General features: G+C 34.4%; 2 long non-coding RNA genes across 2 annotated transcripts; one reads left to right on the forward strand and one right to left on the reverse strand.

Moving 5' to 3' along the window:
• Positions 1 to 10,044: 10,044 nt before the first annotated feature.
• LOC115626515 lies at positions 10,045 to 10,971 on the reverse strand. The gene is made up of 4 exons (XR_003995604.1): positions 10,784 to 10,971; positions 10,661 to 10,731; positions 10,405 to 10,558; positions 10,045 to 10,347 (listed from the first exon to the last, which is right to left on the reverse strand). It is a non-coding gene; the product is annotated as an uncharacterized LOC115626515 (long non-coding RNA).
• A 729-nt stretch (positions 10,972 to 11,700) lies between these two features.
• Positions 11,701 to 12,628, forward strand: LOC115626518. Its single transcript, XR_003995606.1, has 4 exons — positions 11,701 to 11,888; positions 11,942 to 12,012; positions 12,115 to 12,268; positions 12,326 to 12,628. It is a non-coding gene; the product is annotated as an uncharacterized LOC115626518 (long non-coding RNA).
• Positions 12,629 to 13,709: the final 1,081 nt, after the last annotated feature.

The raw sequence follows: 13,709 nt of genomic DNA on the forward strand, positions 1-13,709 counted from the left end.
AGACAGCATGGGCTTTGTAATTATGCTTTTAGTGGAGTTTAAAGGTCTGCCCAGTCTTCTGAGAAAAACTGTGGGCGCTTCATGGCACATTTAACAAGTATATTGATTAGTTAGGTTCCTAAACATAGCGAATGTAATCAACTCTTGCTCTAAAAGTGAGGATCACACAAATTGCTTAACTTAAAACAAAAAACCCATTATTGACAACTTTGTAAGAGCACTTAAGTACTTAAGTATAATATATAATACCTGACATGATATAGTAATTTGTTTTTGTTAGATTTTGCAGATTCTTATTTATAAAGAGACCAACCACAAGCCATTGACCAATTGTTAAACAACAGCTTCTAGTGAGACTATTTGCAGCACTATCCAGTTTCTATATGGATTTCTTTAACTATTATAAAAGATTCTGTTTAATCCGTGTAGTAGTAAAGAAGTCGATAAGAGGTACCAGTCCCTATGTCCCTGTGCTTGCAAATACTTCAAATACGCTTGTCATCTTTCTCCAATTGAGCCAGAGCTGTTCAATATCTTCCGATCTGCAGTATTTTTCTTCTATTTTTCCCCCTTTTCTCTGGAATTTTTATTAGAAAGTAGGGCTTCAAAAGAATTATATTCATACGCCAAGCTACAGTTCACTGCTTTATGGCGTATTTTTTCACATAGTAGCAAAGAGTTTGCTTACTTTCCATAAATAGCCAATTTTCGAATATAACAGAGATAAAATAATTGTTTTAAAATAATGGCTTCGAGTCAAACTGATCTTTTTGCGAATTAAATTCCAGGCTTAATCATAATTATTCGAATTTTCTCAATATTAAACTAAACTTAACAGTTAAATAAAAAGTTATCTAATAATGAAAAAATAAGCAACTAAGTTAATTACTTGCTTTAAATACGAGTGTGCGGGTTTGTTTTATTTCAAAAATGTTCATTTAAAGTGAGGTTTAACCCGGCATTTCTATAACTACTTTAATAGCCATCATAGTTTAAGATCAAGCACAATTTTTACCCCTATACCTGAAGCTTAAAACTATAACATAAGGATATACTTGTATGTAATCGTATCAGTTACATAATTAAGCAGCATAGAGAAGTATTCCAATTGCCCATCTGGATGAGCCAAGTTTATTTAAAAGCAATTAATACAATACAATTAATTAATATTAGTTACACATTCTTTTTGTTAAATAACTGTCACGAATTTCAATGCAACGCAGCCGTCTTCAAGCATTTTAAAACCGGGTGCTTAAGATTAACAGATTTCAATATGGCAGTAGTTTTCAAGGTTCAAAAAAAAAAAAACAAAGGTTATGCAATCCAGCTTAGCCCTGCCAAACCCCAGAGCTGAGCTCATAAACCATCTTCGCACTTCTGTTGAAAATCCACCATTCAGAGGACGACCCACATCAACTACCGTTTAACATCTAGACACCCTAAACAAATAACACGAGCTTAGGCACATAAAACATACATAGATGGATGGAGTGCAAGACTGCAGCAAATTGCATAAGCGCTGCGGATTTTGTCGAGCAAAGGTACATGTATAGGGACAAGTAATGCCAACCCACACTAATATGGGGCACAAGGACAATGGCAAAGACAATGACAAAGATAGAGACAATCAGGCAAGGAGATAGGGTGGAAAAACCGAGGCGAAACAAAAGCGCACACAAAAAAGGACAAAGGACATGGCTGGCAGGCCATAAAACGATTCCAACACGGCAGCGACAGACAACAAGCAACGGCAGGAGTACATAAATTTTGGTTTTGGGTTTTTGTTTTGTCTGGTCGTGTCTCCTTTTGGCTGGAAATGAAATCCATTTATGGTTACGCTTATGGTTCAATTAACACTTTCTATAGCCCAGGCAATAGTACTAGACAGAGGACGCACCACACCACTCCGACTCTCAAAAAATAGTTTACTTTGGGAGAAATTGATATTTTTGTTTCCTTCTAGCTGCAACCTACAGACAAGGGCTAATCATTAAGAAGAAAATACAATACAAGAGGATAACGTGACAGTGAAAGAGGATGTCGTAAATTTCAAGTGTAACACACACAAAATGTCCACAGGGGTGTTCCGAAAAGAAAAATAGCAGTTGAAGTAGAAATGAAAATAATGTCTTTGTGTGAATGTGTGAGCATAAGATATGCGCTTTGTAATTTGCTTCTCATGGCATTGGGCAACTCGTAAATATTATCAGCGGAACCCAAAAAAGCAAGAGGGAGAAGTAATTGAATATAATTCAAGACGCAGCAAGGTGAAAACTCAACTCCAATCTATTCCATTCCACTCCACGAGTGAGTTTTATGGCCTGCGATTATATGAGATTTCGAACCCTAGATATTCTTCCTTTTAATGGCATCACTTTCTACGCATCCAATCAAACGTGCTGGCGATCTGAGTTCTAGATTATGATTAATACCAACTACTACTAGAAGTGATGATGTCTTTGTCTAACTAACAAATTTCAAACGAATTCAACGCACATGTAAATTTTCGTAGACCTCTTTTAATATTTCGACGTGCTCAGACTTATAAATGAAATTGTTCTGCACGTCTGCGATTTCTACGGAAACGCTCGAAAGAGTTACCTATTAACTCTACATTTTCATGAATGAATTTCATTTCGAGTTGAAAAATTCCCAGAAATTGCCGAGGAAGCTCGTAAAAGTCAGCAATGCTCGTAATTCTCTCTGCGCTGTTAAAGACATGAGCAAATTTCTGGGTATAGAAGAACTTGTTTGAGAATTTATCGCTTCCGTCTCGCGCTTGAAAAAAGGAGCAGCATTACTGCTTCAGTGTGGCCTACCACAATTAAATTAAATAAACAATAAGAGCGACAAGCACTCACACAGCCAGATAAATACTACAAGTACTATATACTTGTATACTTGTATGTATATAGGAAATACTCCTCGCACTGGACTCTGAAAGCTGCATGCACAACAGCAGTCCCAAATAAACAAAAGCCTCTCCATCGAGTACGAGACATTGAGCGAGGACAAACAGCTCACAGTTGTTTGCAATGAAAATATGAATGAGCCTGACAAAAAATAAAATACAAAAAATAATGAAAATAAAAAGAGCAGATAAATAAATGCGCACATATGCCGGCCACATACGAGTACGAGTGAGGTCCAGAGACAGATATACGGACGCACGTAGTCGGACTTGTTTATAGTGCCTAGTTACTGACTGCCACGACCACTTGAAAAAATAAACAATGACAACATTTTCACAAAAGTACTTAAATACAGGATCAACAGCAACGGCAACGGCAACAACAACAACAGCAGCAGCACAACAATTGATCAATGCAATTGCAGTTGTTGTGGGATTCCGGTCTTTGAGTGCTCCTGGGGTTGCTGCTCGACAGTTGTTTATTTTCTTAGGATGCGACGTTGATGAGTGGAAAAATGCACAGCAGCGAGCGCGTAATGAAAACATAACAAATTTTAAATTCAAAATAAATAGCAAGAGAAATGGTTCCGAAAAAGAGGAAGAGTTGGAATCGAACTCGGCTTGGGGGTAGTTGACAGCTTTTTGGCAGAGAAAAATGGCGGGCATCAAGCTGCAGAAACGCCTGAATGTTGTCATTGAGATCTATAGTATAGTAGATCAGAACGAAGCTTGAATACACTCTTCAAAACGAGCTTATATTAATAAGAGTATCATGGTTTTTAAGCTATTTTAAAGATAAATCGTAAAATGTATGAATGCCTCCAAGAATCTGCAAGATAGCCGGTTTTATCTGATCATATAGGGCTAGAGAAAATTCACCACTTGGACATCCTGTAGTTGAAACCCTGTTGTTCTGAAATATCATGAATTCCAATGCTCGTTAAAAATAATGTAAAAAGTTCTTTCAAATAAAGTCCAATGGGGAAACCATTAGAGAGAGTGTGAGAGGAACTGAACTTTCCCGCTAGAAAGATGATCTGAATCGATCTTTTGCAATATTAATTGGCCAACTCGGTCCCCAATTTCACGTCGCTAGATTTCTTTTTTTTTGTGGGATTCCTTGAAGAACCGATGTAATGCGAACAATCTCTTAACGATGTAGGCCCTTAAGGCGAATATCGAGGGAGCCATTCATGAGATAGAGGCATAGGGTATTACAAAATTGAGGATAACAGAATAGAAATAGAAAACAGAAATACTTGCTCCTTCAAATAAACCAATAAACCGATAAGCATTGATTTTTATCACTAAATTATATGCACATTATTCAAACTGTTTTCCCCTTTTTGTGGAGAGTCGATCATGTGTTCGTTTATTATTTATTTCTTTCTTTAAAAGCGCTCCTTTTTTTAGTCGAAAACAACAACAATACATGCCAAATGTCGTCTCAGGAAGGGTATAATCAATAACCAACTATGGCACAACGGTTAAAATAACTATTGTGAAGGATATAAGCTTGAGTATAATTTATTCGATTAACATATTAAAATTCTCGGTATAGGTTGCAGTTTTCCTTTAAGTTCGCAAGAATGGGAAATCATGAATTGAAACCAACTTAATTTTTCTTGTAGAGGATCAATCCTGATTCGTTGCGGGCACATTTGATTTGTTTCCATTTATTTGAGCGGAATGTTTCATTCATCGCAGACAATGGCGACAAATCCAAAATACCTTTTCATGAAGGGTACAAATAACACAACCAGGGACAATCACGCCATCATGCTGCTGAGCATTACACGAGACAGCCAATTATGTGCTTATGGTCTTTAGATTTATGTGAGAGTTGACATGCGTGCTCCTGTTTATCCGACAGTTACTGTATATGAGAACGTGTGTGTGTGTGTGTGTCTCTGATTGAATGAATTTGTTTTGACAAAGTGTACATCGAAGCATGGGGAGTGGTGTTAAGTGCCCGATTGTTTTCATAAGATAAGGTTTGCAAAGGTTAGTTTCTACCATAGAAGCTTAGAACAGATGTCGAGGGCCAAAATATACCTACAGGCTGGACAATATTCAAAATCTAGAGCAGCTGTTGCAAAACTAATTCGGACAATGCTTCGGCATTTCCATTAGAATTCTTACATTTTAAAAATGTTCAACCAAATATTTAAATCTATTGATGGAGGGACACAACTAGCTCGTGTGCAGTTTAATAGCTTTATTTTATTCTATTTCAACATGCCTGCAGAAATGGTTTAATTCACTTAAAATAATGTAAATAAAAGTTACTAAGTACTTGGCGACTACAAAAATTGATTAGAAACTAAGGCAAAACATTTACAATAAGTGGTAGAAAGATTATTATTTAGATTATCACTTGTGGGCCGGAAATATATATTGACATACTATATTTAATACATAATTTACATACTATTTACAAATATTTCCTATTTAAACTTTATATTAAAATCGTGTACTTATTTTTCAACTGATGTACTGTTTATTTAGATTATCACTTGTGGGCCGGAAATATATATTGACATACTATATTTAATACATAATTTACATACTATTTACAAATATTTCCTATTTAAACTTTATATTAAAATCGTGTACTTATTTTTCAACTGATGTAGATATTTCGAGGAAATTAGTAATACCTTAATCTACAAAGCTACACTATTTAACATTTAAATGCTAAGACCGTAAACTCCAGGATCATTTAGAGAGACATTAGGATTAACCATCCCAGACCCTGAATTAAACTATGTATTCCATAAACGCAAGTTTCTACTATATTTTCTACTATATATTTAATATTAGCTTGAAGTCAAACCCATTTCTTAGAATTGTTTGTAGTAGTTAGAATGTTCGGTTATAAGTTCGCTGTCAAAGACGTTGAGACTTCAAGACTTTATAGTGCATGAAAAAATGTATTTTTATTGAAAAATCGTGGGTTTCTTCAGAGCTAATATCCGCATATTGAGAATCAAAAATTCCACTACTTTAAATACAATCATCATATGCTGTCAAAAAACGTAAATAGTTTACAGTTTGCAACTAAAACGTTCTAAAAATCCTCTATTTTTAACAAGCCAGACACATAAATATAAAATAATTGCATTAAAAAGTAGAAATTGGATTCAATATTATTAGTTTTAGCTATTTGAATAAGTCCTTTCTATTTTCTTAAATTTCACCTAAAGCTATCTTTTCAAATTCAATTATTAAAAATGAAAATAAAAAATGTGAATTTCAATTTACAATAAATTGTTCAACATCCTCATTTTAAAATCACAAACATATATCGATTGTCAGGTTATGTTCACAATAAATAACAGCAATTGAAACTGTGAGTCGTGTGTGGCCTGAAACGTGAACAAACACGAAGAAACGCCAGCCATCAGTCATATTCAATCATGCATTCAGACAATGCTCCTGCATATATTTAAATAAAAGTCAAATGTTTACACTGCGCTACTCTGCCCTCGTTAGCTTAAGACATTGTGCGCATTGCGTATGCCGAAAAAATACAAATACAAATAAAAAAAAAAAAGAAATAAAAAAAAATAAACTTGTTAAATATTTGCATTTCTTGCCATGCATCATCACATCATTGTGTGTTGCCTCTTCAATCAATAAAATGTCAGAAATGCATTGCAGACACAGGCTACGCATGCTGCCAAACAAACGGACAGACAGTTGAGTTGAATGACGTACTGACTGGCTGGCTGAATGACTGACTGACTGAGTGACTGGTTGCTTATTTGGTTGCTTGCTTGCCTGCTTGGTTGGTTGGTTGGTTGGCTGATTTCTAGCCATGACTGATATATGGCCTGTATTGACATGGACACAGTTCTTGATTTTCATTTTGTGGCTGTTTCCTCTAAATTGTAAGGCACAGTGTGAGATTTTGACAAGTCGAGTGAGCAGAAATGTAATATTTATATTCCATCTGCAAAGTGTAAAAAGATATTATGAAAAGCAGCATCCAGTGCGAAAAGATTTGCCATCTATTATCTAACTGACTGCATATAGAAACAACATTGGAAGGCATGTTTTCTCTGGAGAGGGTTTTACATACCTCGATCCCCAAATGAAAGAAAATTGTCCACCAGACTTGCAAAAGCTGTAGAGCATATCTGTCTATATCTAGCATATCCAGCACTTAGCAGACTCAGAGTCATTGCTATAGAGAAACATTTCCTAATTGATCTCACAGATATGAAGATTTCGGAACTAGAAAAATTAAAAAGCACAAACGTGTGATTGAAAACGGAGCTATAAAGCCATCGTAATGGGCTTCTATCAGGTATCTCTCCAGGCACCTCAAAAGAAAGTAAACTTGACTAAAATGGCTATAGAAATGATATTTTATAGTCATGCAGAACTAATAAAATTATTTGAATTATTTACCTAGTTTCAGAAATGAAAAGCAAAGCTACCAATATTCTGCATTGCAAGTACCTGATTAAAAAAAAAACAATAATGGATGCTGTAGCTTATACTAAGTATGCTACAAAGTACTAATATTATTTAGAGAGTCATAATCTAAGTAATTTGAATAATAACCGTATTATTTGGATCAGTTAAGACAAATAAGAGACCAACAAATGGAACACTATTTTTATTTTGAGCGACCAAATTAATGAAATTTTGGAAACGATTTTTTCCAATTGGTTTATGACCAGAATTTGATATTTCTCTGCATGATTTACTTGTTAATCTTGCACTACAACAAAATGTTAATATACTACATTTATTAAGAAATAATAATAATTTCTTAATAGGCGTAGTATATTAACAAGTAAATCATACAGAGAAATAAAATTCTGGTGATATTATTAAAGATTTAAAGGTTCAAAAGGACAATTTTTCTTACATTTTTTTGATCGAACTACATTTTTGAAATATACTTAGTATAGTCGTATATATCATTAATTAGCTTTTCACATGCAGGAGTGTTATATTTGTGCGTAACTATTTTGTTTGCTCAGTTTTGAAATTTTCCACACTGTCCAACGGCAGCAGCAGCAGCAGCGGCAGCGGCAACCAACATCATGTGTCAATATGTCAGTCAGTCAAGCTGTCAGTCAATGTTTGCATAAGCAAAACTCTGAACGCTACTAGTATGTGGTTGCTCTGATCTCTGGCTCTGCATCGGTCTCGGCCTCTGTCCCTGTCTCTGTCCACTGGTAGCCGTCGTCCCTTTGATCACTGTGATTTGCATAACTTTCTGTGGTGTGCCGACTGTCCGAGTCCCCATCCATCGATGACGACGATGCTGCTCCACCACATGTGTGCAGACGGTGCCTATTTGCCCTTTTCACATAAATGCATACATGTACATACTCGCATGTATGTATGTATGTGTGTAATTTATTTATCTTTATTTTTTTTCAAATTGGTTTGAAAATTGCTGGCGCCTACGTCTGTCGACTGAATTTTGATTTGTTGGAAATGTTTACAAAAATATGAAAATAAATATACGGGAAGTACAAATAAAAATTTTACAAGGGAACACACACAACAACATTGAAAAGTAATTGAAGTTTTTATTCCATACAGTTACGATTTAATTCTGCTCCGACTCATGCATATTTTTGCCATTTTTAGAAAACAATCTTCGAACTTTTCAAAAATTAAAATTCACTTTGGTTTGTTTGCTTTATTTCCATTGCCGCCCACAATTTCAATTTAGATAAAATCTATATTTACCTTTTTTGCATTTCAGGCACATAGAGAAACATATCGATAAATAAATAAATAAAAACAAAAAAAGGGATTTATTTCTCTCACTCAAAACTACAAATACCACAACAAGTGACTGACCATCTGATAAGGGGCATAAGAGCCCCCAACCCATAATAAACAAATTCACGATTGTATTTACCAGCAAATTCATTTCTTATATAATTGAGCTTTCTTTTAATATGCAACAGTGGCACAATTGATTAATGAAACTTCGATTAGCTGAGGCCCTTTCCTGCTCAATCCAGCCCAACCCAACCCAATCCAATCCAATCCAATTCAATGACCCATAGCAATCAAATCACGTTTTGCATGCCTAATTTTTTCTTTACTTAAAGCAATCCGTTTGATTCATAAGTTTGGCGTTATGTGCGACATGCCAAGCGACTCTTTTCGACAGGCAGATTGATTTCGTATGCAAATTTTTACATTTATAAATACTATATACGGTACGCCAGTCATGGATTTCTAGTTTCACAGACATTATTGTACTAGAAGAGCGTTTATTATTATTCTACTATATTTATATTATCTATTATATTTTATTATATTTTGCAATTTCACTAAAATGTCTTCTCTTAGCTCTCTTAAAACATATGCATCTTGCCGGTTCACGCGGCTACATTGTAAAATATTGCAAACACGATCATTTTTGGAAACAAACTTCGTCTTCCAACTCTTTAATATTGACAATATCCTAAGCATATACGAGTATACAAACAATGATTCATAAATCTGGATATCTAACCACTGTCAAAGAGAATCAAAATATTTGAGATTCACCTTGGATTCGATATCTTCATGATACAGATTGTTTATTTTATATTTATTTATATTTTATAAAAAATTATTGTATTGTAATTCGACGCCCAAAGGAAGAACCCAAACGACGGTTCAGACTTAGTTTCAGGTTCCCCATGTAATTTACGCTCATCGCACTTAAACAGGAAGTCGACGTGTTAAAACAGGTGTGCAATCAGAAATGCAATCACTTGCAGATTGGTAATCAAACCTAAAGCCTTTTATTCATGCACACCATGTTTGGTGAATTTAATCGAACAGTACTATATATTTGAGATTCTTTTCTACATACAGTCAGATATATCGTATAATCGATGGCTCTGCTTAAACAATCAATAATGTAACTCAATGATAAACGTCTTTTATTTTTCACAATAAAAGGAAAACAAATATAGTATATCTAGCAAAATAATAACAAACTTATTTACTATTAATTCTATCAGATGGCTTCTTCTTCTTATTCTATTGCTTCATTCTGCAGTCTATTCTTAATTACATTTAACGGATTATGGTATACGAACATACACCACCTACCTTTCTACCCTATTGTTATAAAATGTATCGTAAATAATCAAAAATTATTTATGTACTATAGTATCAAAATATACAGGCATTTGTATTATCAAAATATATAAGAATAGTCAATCCATATAACAGATCAATCGGTGTAGAATTATTGAAAATTAAAACATTCTTATGCGAGACCCGCACCTTTACATAGCTTTCTTCGAGTGCAGTACGTGTATAGCTCCTATAAATGATATTGCTCGTCGACATCCTTTAGTGAAGTGAAGTGGAAATAATGTTATATTGCTTTACGAAATCCGTTGGAGAGGCTTAAGTTTATGAGCCGAAAGTACTTTTCCATTTGTTCATACATTTAGCTGATGAGGGAAAAACATTATACACTTTATAATACAGATTTCAATTGAAGTACTTACACCAATGCCGAATATGATTTCTGACCAGAAACGTGCTCCCAATAGACGCCAATCGGGAACCCAGAACTCTCCTCCAATATTGTAGTGATGAAAATCAATCGTTAAAATACGTTTCCGTTACGTATAAGTTAAGTTTACCGTATTATTCATATAGCTGTTTTTTGTTGATGTAGAGCGTTTAAATGCGCCATCCGTGGAGCAAAACAAGGGAGGTATACCTGAATAACTAGGGCAGCTTCAGATATAAAGTACTTACCTCATTAACAGTTTTAGAATCCAAGTGTGAATTGTTTCAAATGTTTCGTATATAATAAAGCATTCACAAATCTGTATAAAACTATTTAGATTAGCATTTGTCTATAAAAGAATTTTTACTTACCGTAAGGAATTTTATAACAAAACATAAAACTTTATCACTTTCCGCTTAATCTAATTAAATAACTACTTTTTGTTTACAAAATTATAAAAAACAAGCTAAAAAAACACTTTATGCTTAACCTAAGTTCGTATTAAAGTGTAACGACATTACCACTGAAAGACTGGCCAGATGTAAAAAAAAGTGTTTTCACTACAAATTTTGTTCTCGCCGATTTTTTTTAAATTTTTTTTTAAATTTTTTTTTTAAATTTTTTTTTTGTAGGCGTACTTTACTGGCTCCCTTCGGAGACACAACTGAAAATAATAGGAATTTGTTTCAGACACATATTGATATTTGAGTGAGTACTAAACGTAAGCTTGCCTCGTGTTTGAAAAAAGTTTTCAAAATTATTTTTTATATTTGAACGAAGAGCCTTTTGAAAGTTCGGAAATATACAGCCTGATTTAAAAAGAGAACGCTTTTGTAGCTTATAATAATCGGGTAAAGCAGAACGCTAGTGGTTTACAAACCACCAGGGAATATAGGAGTCCATCTTAGTCCAACGAATAAGTAAAGGACGAATATAGATATCACAAGGAGAGTTGGTTGGCAGACGAAAGGAGTTGTGTAAAGAAAATTTAGGCCGTAAGATTCCTAAAAGACGACGGAAGTCGAGTAAAATGTCATAATAATTGACAAATATATTTGTTCGCCCACATCATGTCATTTTTGTAAGCCACTAGCGTAACATAATTTTAAAAACTTTTTTCAAACAGATAGCAAGCTTACGTTTAGTACTCACTCAAATGTCAATACGTGTGAGAAATAAATTCCTATTATTTTCAGTTGTGTCTCCGAAGGGAGCCAGTAAAGTACGCCTACAAAAAAAAAAAATAAAAAAAAAATAAAATAAAATCGGCGAGAACAAAATTTCTTGTGAAAACACTTTTTTTTACATCTGGCCAGTCTTTCAGTGGTAATGTCGTTACACTTTAATACGAACTTAGGTTAAGCATAAAGTGTTTTTTTAGCTTGTTTTTTATAATTTTGTAAACAAAAAGTAGTTATTTAATTAGATTAAGCGGAAAGTGATAAAGTTTTATGTTTTGTTATAAAATTCCTTACGGTAAGTAAAAATTATTTTATAGACAAATTGCTAATCTAAATAGTTTTATACAGATTTGTGAATGCTTTATTATATACGAAACATTTGAAACAATTCACACTTGGATTCTAAAACTGTTAATGAGGTAAGTACTTTATATCTGAAGCTGCCCTAGTTATTCAGGTATACCTCCCTTGTTTTGCTCCACGGATGGCGCATTTAAACGCTCTACATCAACAAAAAACAGCTATATGAATAATACGGTAAACTTAACTTATACGTAACGGAAACGGATTTTAACGATTGATTTTCATCACTACAATATTGGAGGAGAGTTCTGGGTTCCCGATTGGCGTCTATTGGGAGCACGTTTCTGGTCAGAAATCATATTCGGCATTGGTGTAAGTACTTCAATTGAAATCTGTATTATAAAGTGTATAATGTTTTTCCCTCATCAGCTAAATGTATGAACAAATGGAAAAGTACTTTCGGCTCATAAACTTAAGCCTCTCCAACGGATTTCGTAAAGCAATATAACATTATTTCCACTTCACTTCACTAAAGGATGTCGACGAGCAATATCATTTATAGGAGCTATACACGTACTGCACTCGAAGAAAGCTATGTAAAGGTGCGGGTCTCGCATAAGAATGTTTTAATTTTCAATAATTCTACACCGATTGATCTGTTATATGGATTGACTATTCTTATATATTTTGATAATACAAATGCCTGTATATTTTGATACTATAGTACATAAATAATTTTTGATTATTTACGATACATTTTATAACAATAGGGTAGAAAGGTAGAAATAGCTTTCATATGGTGTATGTACGTATACCATAATCCGTTAAATGTAATTAAGAATAGACTGCATAATGAAGCAATAGAATAAGAAGAAGAAGCCATCTGATAGAATTAATAGTAAATAAGTTTGTTAATATTTATTCTAAGCATGGTATTTCCCATACAACCAAACAACCGGAAACTATTTCGCTATTTTGTTCACTAATATTTTAAAGAAAATTGCTAGAAATACTATATTTGTTTTCCTTTTATTGTGAAAAATAAAAGACGTTTATCATTGAGTTACATTATTGATTGTTTAAGCAGAGCCATCGATTATACGATATATCTGACTGTATGTAGAAAAGAATCTCAAATATATAGTACTGTTCGATTAAATTCACCAAACATGGTGTGCATGACTAAAAGGCTTTAGGTTTGATTACCAATCTGCAAGTGATTGCATTTCTGATTGCACACCTGTTTTAACACGTCGACTTCCTGTTTAAGTGCGATGAGCGTAAATTACATGGGGAACCTGAAACTAGGTCTGAACCCTCGGTTAGGTTCTTCCTGTGGGCGTCGAATTACCTTTGACATGTGGCGAATCGGTGGCACTCGATGAGGTAACTGGGTCCTGATAAACTGTGCTGTGCTGGGCTGTGCTGTGCTCATACACCTAATTAGCTGTAGAAAAATCTATTGAACACACAATGGACAGGGTTTCAATTTACAGGGGCCGCATCAGATAACACATATGCGCATAAGTATGTTTGTGTGTTGGTCAGTCTTTGCTTTGTTGTTTGTTGTTGTTGGCACGGCACGGCACCTTTTGTTGAAACAAATGCCAAACCGGGCGCTAATCTCTGGCATACAGATTAACACACAGAAACTAATTTTGCGTGCGAGTGGCTAACGACAAAGCCAGACATACAAACACCCATGGGCCCGGACTCGAGACGGGGCCCGGACTAGGGAGAGGGCTTGGTCAAATGACAGGCAGCCAAAAGGTCTAAATTTACGGCTTTCTGGGTAATTTGACACTTAGGACAC

Source organism: Scaptodrosophila lebanonensis, unplaced genomic scaffold (assembly GCF_003285725.1).
Source record: "Scaptodrosophila lebanonensis strain 11010-0011.00,11010-0021.00 unplaced genomic scaffold, SlebRS2 tig00000085-arrow-pilon, whole genome shotgun sequence".
Taxonomy (NCBI): Eukaryota; Metazoa; Arthropoda; class Insecta; order Diptera; family Drosophilidae; genus Scaptodrosophila; species Scaptodrosophila lebanonensis.